Genomic DNA, 12,256 nt, shown 5'->3' on the forward strand with positions numbered 1-12,256 from the left:
GATGAGCGAGGGAGCGAAGGCCGATTAAGATAGTGGAAGATGAGCGAGGGAGCGAAGGCAAATTGAGAGAGTGGACAGGAGAGCGAGGGAGCGAAGGCAGATTGAGAGAGTGGACAGAAGAGCGAGGGAGCGAAGGCAGATTGAGAGAGTGGAAGATGACCGAGGGAGCTAAGGCAGATTGAGAGAGTGGAAGATGAGCGAGGGAGCGAAGACAGATTGAGAGAGTGGAAGATGAGCGAGGGAGCGAAGGCAGATTGAGAGAGTGGAAGATGAGCGAGGGAGCGAAGGCCGATTGGGAGAGTGGAAGATGAGCGAGGGTGCGAAGGCAGATTCAGAGAGTGGAAGATGAGCGAGGGAGCGGAGGCAGATTGAGAGAGTGGAAGATGAGCGAGGGAGCGAAGGCAGATTGAGAGAGTGGAAGATGAGCGAGGGAGCGAAGGCCGATTGAGAGAGTGGAAGATGAGCGAGGGAGCGAAGGCCGATTGAGAGAGTGGAAGATGAGCGAGGGAGCGAAGGCAGATTGAGAGAGTGGACAGGAGAGCGAGGGAGCGAAGGCAGATTGAGAGAGTGGACAGAAGAGTGAGGGAGCGAAGGCAGATTGAGAGAGTGGAAGATGAGTGAGGGAGCGAAGGCAGTTTGAGAGAGTGGACAGAAGAGCGAGGGAGCGAAGGCAGATTGAGAGAGTGGAAGATGAGCGAGGGAGCGAAGGCAGATTGAGAGAGTGGACAGAAGAGCGAGGGAGCGAAGGCAGATTGAGAGAGTGGACAGATGAGTGAGGGAGCGAAGGCAGATTGAGAGAGTGGAAGATGAGTGAGGGAGAGAGATTGAGAGAGAAGGCAGATTGAGAGAGTGGACAGATGAGTGAGGGAGCAAAGGCAGATTGAGAGAGTGGAAGATGAGCGAGGGAGCGAAGGCAGATTGAGAGAGTGGACAGAAGAGCGAGGGAGCGAAGGCAGATTGAGAGAGTGGACAGATGAGTGAGGGAGCGAAGGCAGATTGAGAGAGTGGACAGATGAGTGAGGGAGCGAAGGCAGATTGAGAGAGTGGATAGATGAGTGAGGGAGCGAAGGCAGATTGAGATTGAGAGAGTAGACAGAAGAGCGAGGGAGCTAAGGCAGATTGAGAGAGTGGACAGATGAGCGAGGGAGTGAAAGCAGATTGAGAGAGTGGAAGATGAGCAAGGGAGCGAAGGCAGATTGAGAGAGTGGACAGAAGAGTGAGGGAGCGAAGGCAGATTGAGAGAGTGGAAGATGAGTGAGGGAGCGAAGTTAGTTTGAGAGAGTGGACAGAAGAGCGAGGGAGCGAAGGCAGATTGAGAGAGTGGACAGAAGAGTGAGGGAGCGAAGGCAGCTTGAGAGAGTGGAAGATGAGTGAGGGAGCGAAGGCAGTTTGAGAGAGTGGACAGAAGAGCGAGGGAGCGAAGGCAGTTTGAGAGAGTGGACAGAAGAGCGAGGGAGCGAAGGCAGATTGAGAGAGTGGAAGATGAGCGAGGGAGCAAAGGCAGATTGAGAGAGTGGACAGTTGAGCGAGGGAGCCAGAGCGAGGGAGCGAAGGCAGATTGAGAGAGTGGGCAGATGAGTGAGGGAGCGAAGGCAGATTGAGAGAGTGGAAGATGAGCGAGGGAGCGAAGGCAGATTGAGAGAGTGGACAGTTGAGCGAGGGAGCGACGGCAAATCGAGAGTGGACAGAAGAGTGAGGGAGCGAAGGCAGATTGAGAGAGTGGAAGATGAGTGAGGGAGCGAAGGCAGATTGAGAGAGTGGACAGAAGAGCGAGGGAGTGAAGGCAGATTGAGAGAGTGGACAGATGAGTGAGGGAGCGAAAGCAGATTGAGAGAGTGGACAGATGAGTGAGGGAGCGAAGGCAGATTGAGAGAGTGGAAGATGATCGAGGGAGCGAAGGCAGATTGAGAGAGTGGACAGATGAGCGAGGGAGCAAAGGCAGATTGAGAGAGTGGACAGAAGAGCGAGGGTGCGAAGGCAGATTGAGAGAGTGGACAGATGAGTGAGTGAGCGAAGGCAGATTGAGAGAGTGGACAGATGAGCGAGGGAGCGAAGGCAGATTGAGAGAGTGGACAGATGAGTGAGGGAGCGAAGGCAGATTGAGATTGAGAGAGTAGACAGAAGAGCGAGGGAGCTAAGGCAGATTGAGAGAGTGGACAGATGAGCGAGGGAGTGAAAGCAGATTGAGAGAGTGGAAGATGAGCAAGGGAGCGAAGGCAGATTGAGAGATTGGACAGAAGAGTGAGGGAGCGAAGGCAGATTGAGAGAGTGGAAGATGAGTGAGGGAGCGAAGTTAGTTTGAGAGAGTGGACAGAAGAGCGAGGGAGCGAAGGCAGATTGAGAGAGTGGACAGAAGAGTGAGGGAGCGAAGGCCGATTGAGAGAGAGGAAGATGAGCGAAGGAGCGAGGGCAGATTGAGAGAGTGGAAGATGAGTGAGGGAGCGAAGGCAGATTGAGAGAGTGGAAGATGAGCGAAGGAGCGAAGGCAGATTGAGAGAGTGGAAGATGAGCGAGGGAGCGAAGGCAGATTGAGAGAGTGGAAGATGAGTGAGGGAGCGAAGGCCGATTGAGAGAGTGGAAGATGAGCGAAGGAGCGAAGGCAGATTGAGAGAGTGGAAGATGAGTGAGGGAGTGAAAGCAGATTGAGAGAGTGGAAGATGAGCGAGGGAGCGAAGGCAGATTGAGAGAGTGGAAGATGAGCGAGGGAGCAAAGGCAGATTGAGAGAGTGGAAGATGAGTGAGGGAGCGAAGGCCGATTGAGAGAGTGGAAGATGAGCGAAGGAGCAAAGGCAGATTGAGAGAGTGGAAGATGAGTGAGGGAGCGAAGGCAGATTGAGAGAGTGGAAGATGAGTGAGGGAGCGAAGGCAGATTGAGAGAGAGGAAGATGAGCGAGGAAGCGAAGGCAGATTGAGAGAGTGGAAGATGAGCGAGGAAGCGAAGGCCGATTGAGAGAGTGGAAGATGAGCGAGGGAGCGAAGGCAGATTGAGAGAGTGGAAGATGAGCGAGGGAGCGAATGCAGATTGAGAGAGTGGAAGATGAGCGAGGGAGCGAAGGCAGATTGAGAGAGTGGAAGATGAGCGAGGTAGCGAAGGCAGATTGAGAGAGTGGAAGATGAGCGAGGGAGCGAAGGCCGATTGAGATAGTGGAAGATGAGCGAGGGAGCGAGGGCAAATTGAGAGAGTGGAAGATGAGTGAGGGAGCGAAGGCAGATTGAGAGAGTGGAAGATGAGTGAGGGAGCGAAGGCAGATTGAGAGAGTGGAAGATGAGTGAGGGATGCGAAGGCAGATTGAGATAGTGGAAGACGAGTGAGGGAGCGAAGGCAGATTGAGAGAGTGGAAGATGAGCGAGGGAGCGAAGGCCGATTGAGAGAGGAAGATGAGCGAGGGAGCGAAGGCAGATTGAGAGAGTGGAAGATGAGCGAAGGAGCGAAGGCAGATTGAGAGAGTGGAAGATGAGTGAGGGAGCGAAGACAGATTGAGAGAGTGGCAAATGAGTGAGGGAGCGAAGGCAGATTGAGAGAGTGGAAGATGAGCGAGGGAGCGAAGGCAGATTGAGAGAGTGGAAGATGAGCGAGGGAGCGAAGGCCGATTGAGAGAGTGGAAGATGAGCGAGGGAGCGAAGGCAGATTGAGAGAGTGGAAGATGAGCGAGGGAGCGAATGCAGATTGAGAGAGTGGAAGATGAGCGAGGGAGCGAAGGCAGATTGAGAGAGTGGAAGATGAGCGAGGGAGCGAAGGCAGATTGAGAGAGTGGACAGAAGAGCGAGGGAGCGAAGGCAGATTGAGAGAGTGGAAGATGAGCGAAGGAGCGAAGGCAGATTGAGAGAGTGGAAGATGAGTGAGGGAGCGAAGGCAGATTGAGAGAGTGGAAGATGAGCGAGGGAGTGAAAGCAGATTGAGAGAGTGGAAGATGAGCGAGGGAGCGAAGGCCGATTGAGAGAGTGGAAGATGAGCGAGGGAGCAAAGGCAGATTGAGAGAGTGGAAGATGAGCGAGGGAGCGAAGGCAGATTGAGAGAGTGGAAGATGAGTGAGGGAGCGAAGGCCGATTGAGAGAGTGGAAGATGAGCGAAGGAGCAAAGGCAGATTGAGAGAGTGGAAGATGAGTGAGGGAGCGAAGGCAGATTGAGAGAGAGGAAGATGAGCGAGGAAGCGAAGGCAGATTGAGAGAGTGGAAGATGAGCGAGGGAGCGAAGGCCGATTGAGATAGTGGAAGATGAGCGAGGGAGCGAGGGCAAATTGAGAGAGTGGAAGATGAGTGAGGGAGCGAAGGCAGATTGAGAGAGTGGAAGATGAGTGAGGGAGCGAAGGCAGATTGAGAGAGTGGAAGATGAGTGAGGGATGCGAAGGCAGATTGAGATAGTGGAAGACGAGTGAGGGAGCGAAGGCAAAATGAGAGAGTGGAAGATGAGCGAGGGAGCGAAGGCCGATTGAGAGAGGAAGATGAGCGAGGGAGCGAAGGCAGATTGAGAGAGTGGAAGATGAGCGAAGGAGCGAAGGCAGATTGAGAGAGTGGAAGATGAGTGAGGGAGCGAAGACAGATTGAGAGAGTGGCAAATGAGTGAGGGAGCGAAGGCAGATTGAGAGAGTGGAAGATGAGCGAGGGAGCGAAGGCAGATTGAGAGAGTGGAAGATGAGCGAGGGAGCGAAGGCCGATTGAGAGAGTGGAAGATGAGCGAGGGAGCGAAGGCAGATTGAGAGAGTGGAAGATGAGCGAGGGAGCGAATGCAGATTGAGAGAGTGGAAGATGAGCGAGGGAGCGAAGGCAGATTGAGAGAGTGGAAGATGAGCGAGGGAGCGAAGGCAGATTGAGAGAGTGGACAGAAGAGCGAGGGAGCGAAGGCAGATTGAGAGAGTGGAAGATGAGCGAAGGAGCGAAGGCAGATTGAGAGAGTGGAAGATGAGTGAGGGAGCGAAGGCAGATTGAGAGAGTGGAAGATGAGCGAGGGAGTGAAAGCAGATTGAGAGAGTGGAAGATGAGCGAGGGAGCGAAGGCCGATTGAGAGAGTGGAAGATGAGCGAGGGAGCAAAGGCAGATTGAGAGAGTGGAAGATGAGCGAGGGAGCGAAGGCAGATTGAGAGAATGGAAGATGAGTGAGGGAGCGAAGGCCGATTGAGAGAGTGGAAGATGAGCGAAGGAGCAAAGGCAGATTGAGAGAGTGGAAGATGAGTGAGGGAGCGAAGGCAGATTGAGAGAGAGGAAGATGAGCGAGGAAGCGAAGGCAGATTGAGAGAGTGGAAGATGAGCGAGGGAGCGAAGGCCGATTGAGAGAGTGGAAGATGAGCGAGGGAGCGAAGGCAGATTGAGAGAGTGGAAGATGAGCGAGGGAGCGAAGGCAGATTGAGAGAGTGGAAGATGAGCGAGGGAGCGAATGCAGATTGAGAGAGTGGAAGATGAGCGAGGGAGCGAAGGCAGATTGAGAGAGTGGAAGATGAGCGAGGGAGCGAAGGCAGATTGAGAGAGTGGAAGATGAGCGAGGGAGCGAATGCAGATTGAGAGAGTGGAAGATGAGCGAGGGAGCGAAGGCAGATTGAGAGAGTGGAAGATGAGCGAGGGAGCGAAGGCAGATTGAGAGAGTGGACAGAAGAGCGAGGGAGCGAAGGCAGATTGAGAGAGTGGAAGATGAGCGAAGGAGCGAAGGCAGATTGAGAGAGTGGAAGATGAGTGAGGGAGCGAAGGCAGATTGAGAGAGTGGAAGATGAGCGAGGGAGTGAAAGCAGATTGAGAGAGTGGAAGATGAGCGAGGGAGCGAAGGCAGATTGAGAGAGTGGAAGATGAGTGAGGGAGTGAAAGCAGATTGAGAGAGTGGAAGATGAGCGAGGGAGCGAAGGCCGATTGAGAGAGTGGAAGATGAGCGAGGGAGCAAAGGCAGATTGAGAGAGTGGAAGATGAGCGAGGGAGCGAAGGCAGATTGAGAGAGTGGAAGATGAGTGAGGGAGCGAAGGCCGATTGAGAGAGTGGAAGATGAGCGAAGGAGCAAAGGCAGATTGAGAGAGTGGAAGATGAGTGAGGGAGCGAAGGCAGATTGAGAGAGAGGAAGATGAGCGAGGAAGCGAAGGCAGATTGAGAGAGTGGAAGATGAGCGAGGAAGCGAAGGCCGATTGAGAGAGTGGAAGATGAGCGAGGGAGCGCAGGCAGATTGAGAGAGTGGAAGATGAGTGAGGGAGCGAAGGCAGATTGAGAGAGTGGAAGATGAGTGAGGGAGCGAAGGCAGATTGAGAGAGAGGAAGATGAGCGAGGAAGCGAAGGCAGATTGAGAGAGTGGAAGATGAGCGAGGAAGCGAAGGCCGATTGAGAGAGTGGAAGATGAGCGAGGGAGCGCAGGCAGATTGAGAGAGTGGAAGATGAGCGAGGGAGCGAAGGCAGATTGAGAGAGTGGAAGATGAGCGAGGGAGCGAATGCAGATTGAGAGAGTGGAAGATGAGCGAGGGAGCGAAGGCAGATTGAGAGAGTGGAAGATGAGCGAGGGAGCGAAGGCAGATTGAGAGAGTGGAAGATGAGCGAGGGAGCGAAGGCCGATTGAGATAGTGGAAGATGAGCGAGGGAGCGAAGGCAAATTGAGAGAGTGGAAGATGAGTGAGGGAGCGAAGGCAGATTGAGAGAGTGGAAGATGAGTGAGGGAGCGAAGGCAGATTGAGAGAGTGGAAGATGAGTGAGGGATGCGAAGGCAGATTGAGATAGTGGAAGACGAGTGAGGGAGCGAAGGCAGATTGAGAGAGTGGAAGATGAGCGAGGGAGCGAAGGCCGATTGAGAGAGGAAGATGAGCGAAGGAGCGAAGGCAGATTGAGAGAGTGGAAGATGAGCGAAGGAGCGAAGGCAGATTGAGAGAGTGGAAGATGAGTGCGGGAGCGAAGACAGATTGAGAGAGTGGAAGATGAGTGAGGGAGCGAAGGCAGATTGAGAGAGTGGAAGATGAGCGAGGGAGCGAAGGCAGATTGAGAGAGTGGAAGATGAGCGAGGGAGCGAAGGCCGATTGAGAGAGTGGAAGATGAGCGAGGGAGCGAAGGCAGATTGAGAGAGTGGAAGATGAGCGAGGGAGCGAAGGCAGATTGAGAGAGTGGAAGATGAGCGAGGGAGCGAATGCAGATTGAGAGAGTGGAAGATGAGCGAGGGAGCGAAGGCAGATTGAGAGAGTGGAAGATGAGCGAGGGAGCGAAGGCAGATTGAGAGAGTGGACAGAAGAGCGAGGGAGCGAAGGCAGATTGAGAGAGTGGACAGATGAGTGAGGGAGCGAAGGCGGATTGAGAGAGTGGAAGATGATCGAGGGAGCGAAGGCAGATTGAGAGAGTGGACAGATGAGTGAGGGAGCGAAGGCAGATTGAGAGAGTGGACAGATGAGTGAGGGAGCGAAGGCAGATTGAGAGAGTGGACAGATGAGCGAGGGAGCGAAGGCAGATTGAGAGAGTGGACAGATGAGCGAGGGAGTGAAGGCAGATTGAGAGAGTGGAAGATGAGCGAGGGAGCGAAGGCAGATTGAGAGAGTGGACAGATGAGCGAGGGAGCGAAGGCAGATTGAGAGAGTGGACAGATGAGTGAGGGAGCGAAGGCAGATTGAGAGAGTGGAAGATGATCGAGGGAGCGAAGGCAGATTGAGAGAGTGGACAGATGAGCGAGAGCAGACGTGAAGGAGAGGTAGAAGAGAAACAAGCTGAGGAATCAAACTTGACTCCTGACAAACACTTAAAGGCCATGTTGCAGGGTTAATTTTTCAACGAATTTGTGCAATTTGCTTGTTGGTAATAAACATTTAAACACGTATCCATTGTATTTTATGTTGTTGGGTATCACAAAACGGAATATAATACGAAAAAGTAGGTACTATCTTAGAGCGGTTTGCAACGATTCTCCTTTCCCCCACAATGCATTGCATTACATCACCTTGGGGGGAGAATTTACCAAAGACCGCCTTGAGAGCATTGAGAGTGACTAGAGAGAGACGAGTAGTAGACGAGATTATTCAGATGGCAGATTATAGATAAATTAAATAGATAAATACATAGATATAGATAGATATATAGACTAGATATATAGATAGACAGACAGATATATGTATAGATATAGATAGATAGGCTAGTATATGCGACAACTGCACATCCAATGGCGCGGGCGCCTCTGACGTGCGACCAACTCTACGTTGTCAATTTACCTACTATATATTTATATCTATTTATCTATCTAGCTGCTAGCTATCTATGCTAATTTTATGCTATCTGGCTGTCTGCCTATCTCTCTCTATACCGCCCACACAAGCACCTGCCAAACACAGCGACAGACACGCGGCGGCTACGTTTGCAACAACATTTTCACCAGAAATGGGAAGAGATAAACGCTTATGGTGTGTTCCCACCGAACGCGAATAGAGCGTCAAATACGCGTCTAGTTAGACGCTTGAACATTCGCTCGAGTTCAAATTTTTCAACTTGCGTGGAAGACGTTCACGGCAAACGCGTCGCCCAATTCGCGTCATTCGCGACGCCCGGCGCGAATGATGCGTCTATTCGCGTCTTTGCATTGACTTTGTATGTAATCTACTCGCGCAAATAATTAAATTTGCGTTCGGTGTGAACACACCACGCCCATATAGCTAACATGATGCCTTCTATTTCTATATGACAAAGACAAAGTTTACCAGTACTACGAAACTATGACAAAGGTTACCGGTACTTATCTGAACTAACGTCATAATCACTGCCACTAGATAAAAAGACAGATTTTTCACTCTGTGCTATTCAATGACAGTAAAAAAAAAATATGTGTCGTTATTGTGCACGGCTGCTCGTAGACTAGCTCAAGTGCTCATTGCTGCGTTGCTAAATGATAGCAACTCACCAGGACACTTCACCAACTCTCCACTCATTCTCCTCGGACCATGCATTTAATTGGCTTTAACGGCCAACAGTTCTTTGCAATTCCTCATTTGCCCTCTCACGTCTGGCAGGTTCGAAATTATACGGCTGCGGGCCATCATTCATGTTGGCTCTTGCCACCTCTTCCTCATCCCAGTCAGTCGCCATAATACTAGACTGAGGCTACCTTTCCTCCACTTCTCCCCAACGTGACGTCATCACCGAATTGCGTTAAAAAAAAACATTACTACCAAAAACGTAAAAAAATGGTCTTTAAGACCATTTTTGAGACATTTTAAAAATGATATACATATCTTGAGTGATTTATGTACCCATTAATCGACAGTGGTGGTTAACCTGCAACATGGCCTTTAAAATCGAAAGTGTTTTTCTATAGGCTAGTAGACAATATTTTACGCATGTCATGCAGGGCTCCGTAATTTTACATCATTTATTTAGGATTCTTCGTTTTTCCATTAGAATCGAACTCTGGATTTTATACAAATGATGATAATGCACTGTATTTCAGTAAGAGATCGTATAAATCCGAAAGTGTTTGATTTTACATTTTGATGGAGAATAAAGAGCCGCTACAGACACATCACATTCAACAGAATCAACAGACACAAGCCCTGACCATTGTGTTTTGCACGTACAATAGGAATAAAACCTTGCAGTGCTGTAAAGTGATTTATTTTTATTTTACTAAAACAGATTTTATGTCAATCTATAGCAAATATTATTATGTATGTGCTCAAGAGCGTATTTAAGCAATACATGTTCATATCACTTCTCTACTGGGTATTTTTATTTTATTTTGAAGCACTGCACGTTATACTGCACCGATTTACAGCAATGATTGTTTTATAATTATGCATATGTGATTGTTAATATTTAGAAAAAAAATTATCCCACAGGTCTTTATCGTACATAGGCTTACGCAGATTATAACATGAACACACAATGAGGGGGTGGATATATAAATAATTAAATTTTTAAAAACTTACGAATGTCACAGTCACAGATAGTCGTACATGTTAACCGGTCGACACTTATTTAGGCCTAATCGAAAATAGGAACCTGTAAAACTATATACATACATAGGCCCTCGTATTTCATTAACAGGTAAACAAGGAAACATGAGTTTCCCATTAAAGGGTAACTAAACCCCTGGTCAGAGCCTGACTCCACCCTTTGGCAATATTTGAAAAATGCTGGAAAAGTGGGCAGAGCCCAGCAGAGGGGGGCGTGCACCTGAGATGCATCTCTTTGAATGGAACCTGCCTACGTCACGAACCACCGCAACCACCAATAGGAAAATTCAACTGCAGTAGCCACCGTTCAACCTGAAGAGGGCAGCACTCAGACGTTTTTAAACCATATATTGTAGAATTAAAACACTTTAAACCCAAATGTCAAAAAATTTACTGGAATCAGTGAACAGCATTTATGAAGCTCCATTCTTACAGATCATTAACTAAAAAAAGTTGTTTTAGTGTTTAGTTACCCTTTAAACATTTTATTTGCACTTTAATTTTAATATGTTCTGTACTATGATTGCATTTTCTATATGTTTGATAATCATCTATTAATGGAATTAATTAGAAAGGCAGTAATTGGGTAATTACGAGGACTGCGTGTGACCACATGTTCTTTGGGAAACATGGCTTACATCTTGTTCTCCTCTTGGGCTTGCGCTTGTCTCCTTGGGGGTGAGCAGTCGAGGTCTGGATCTGTGTTCAGTGTTTGCAGCTCAGCCACAGGACACAGATAGAGTGGTGGTGATGAAACAGACAACAGGACAATGGTTAATAAGTGTTGGTGCACTAGGTTTTTTCTCACTTTCCCACATGCCAGTTTCCTCTGTATCGACTTTCTCTCTCTGCTTCATCTAACCGGTACATTATTGTTTGCTTACAATCCACACACACACACACACACACACACACACACACACACACACACACACACACACACACACACACACACACACACACACACACACACACACACACACACACACACACACACACACACACAACAACAACCTTTTTGTATTTACTCCTCTCTACAACCGAGTCTCTCACCGTTGTGATTTCCAGAGTAGGTGTAGGTGTTAAAAGTTCATGCTGATTTGTACTCGGCTTTCGCCAAGATAATCAACAACTGAGACGTAGCTTTACAGTAACCTATGCTTCTCCATCCATTTATGCTTCTTTCCATCTGGTGAAGTGAATCTCCTTCTGTCTGGTGTTAATAGCTGCAGTGTATTGCGCGTCAGCACACACAACGGCTACAACCACAGTGTGGTCCCCCCATAACAACCCTCTGGATTGAGCGGAGTAGGGGACATCTCTAGGTTCTTCAAGTGGGCACCTTCCGTCCTCAGTGTTTCATCGACTAGCCCACGACACCTCAAGAGGGCTCGACAGTGACTCTGGCGTCCCAGAGTCACCCCCCTCCGTCCCCCACTTAACTCAGCCCAGCTTACTGACCTCTACTTCCCTCTTGCTGCTGAGACCTAACCACAATCTCACAATCTCTCCGCAACCCAACCATACGCGCCAACCCGTTTGACTAAGGCTGTCGAGCCCCACTGGTGCGTTAATATGCAGTTTCAGTGGCAACGGTTCCGTATGGCATACCACCTACCACAGAACACAATATCTGCCCAACCACCCGTTATTCACGCAGTATACACAGGAATGTAATGACTGTAAATACTATACAACCTATACAAATAAACCAACAGACTCTTCAAGTTTTCAAGAAATCTACGAAACCGTAGCATGGCGGCCTGTACACAGCCAGCTAGAATCTTTCCGTCTCAACCACAACCAGTTGCTGCTCCTTTCTGCTGCTTCAGATAAGTTCTTTACTGTGCGACGCAACTCTTGGCCACTGAATCCGACGTCTCTGAGGAACCGGGTTGTAGACTGTGCCACAAAACCTCGACAACCCGCTTGCACTGGATAAACCTGGACTCTCCATCCTCGCTGTTCTGCTTCAGTGGCCAGATGAGCATACCGCAGTTTCTTCCTCTCCTATGCCTCATCTACCGCATCCTCCCATGACACTGTTAACTCTATCAGTTGAACAATGCGTGCTGATCCAGACCACAAAACAATATCTGGTCATAGGTTAGTGGTGGCAATCTCGGGTGGAAAAATAAGCCGTTGATCAAGATCAGCCAGCATCTTCCAGTCCCTAGCAGCTTCCAATTGTCCTGGGCGAGAATTGGTGTTAGCACCTTTTCTTAGTGGTTGCTCGCCTGGGCGGAGGAATATTGTCTTCTGCGTGTAATGTTTTGCTAGAACAGGCGGCAACTTATTGGTCATACTACGCTTGCCTTTCAATGCTAAAGCCAAACATCGCAATACTTGGTCATGGCGCCAAGTAAACCGACCCT

General features: G+C 49.6%; 1 protein-coding gene across 2 annotated transcripts in view; it reads left to right on the plus strand.

Annotated features, from left to right (window-relative positions):
* The window catches only part of LOC143733204 (protein NLRC3-like), a 261,767-nt gene that overhangs the window by 69,957 nt on the left and 179,554 nt on the right, over positions 1 to 12,256 (plus strand). The window lies entirely within an intron of this gene.

This window comes from Siphateles boraxobius, unplaced genomic scaffold (assembly GCF_051911475.1).
Source record: "Siphateles boraxobius isolate OS27281-9 unplaced genomic scaffold, OSU_SipBor_1 125, whole genome shotgun sequence".
Taxonomy (NCBI): Eukaryota; Metazoa; Chordata; class Actinopteri; order Cypriniformes; family Leuciscidae; genus Siphateles; species Siphateles boraxobius.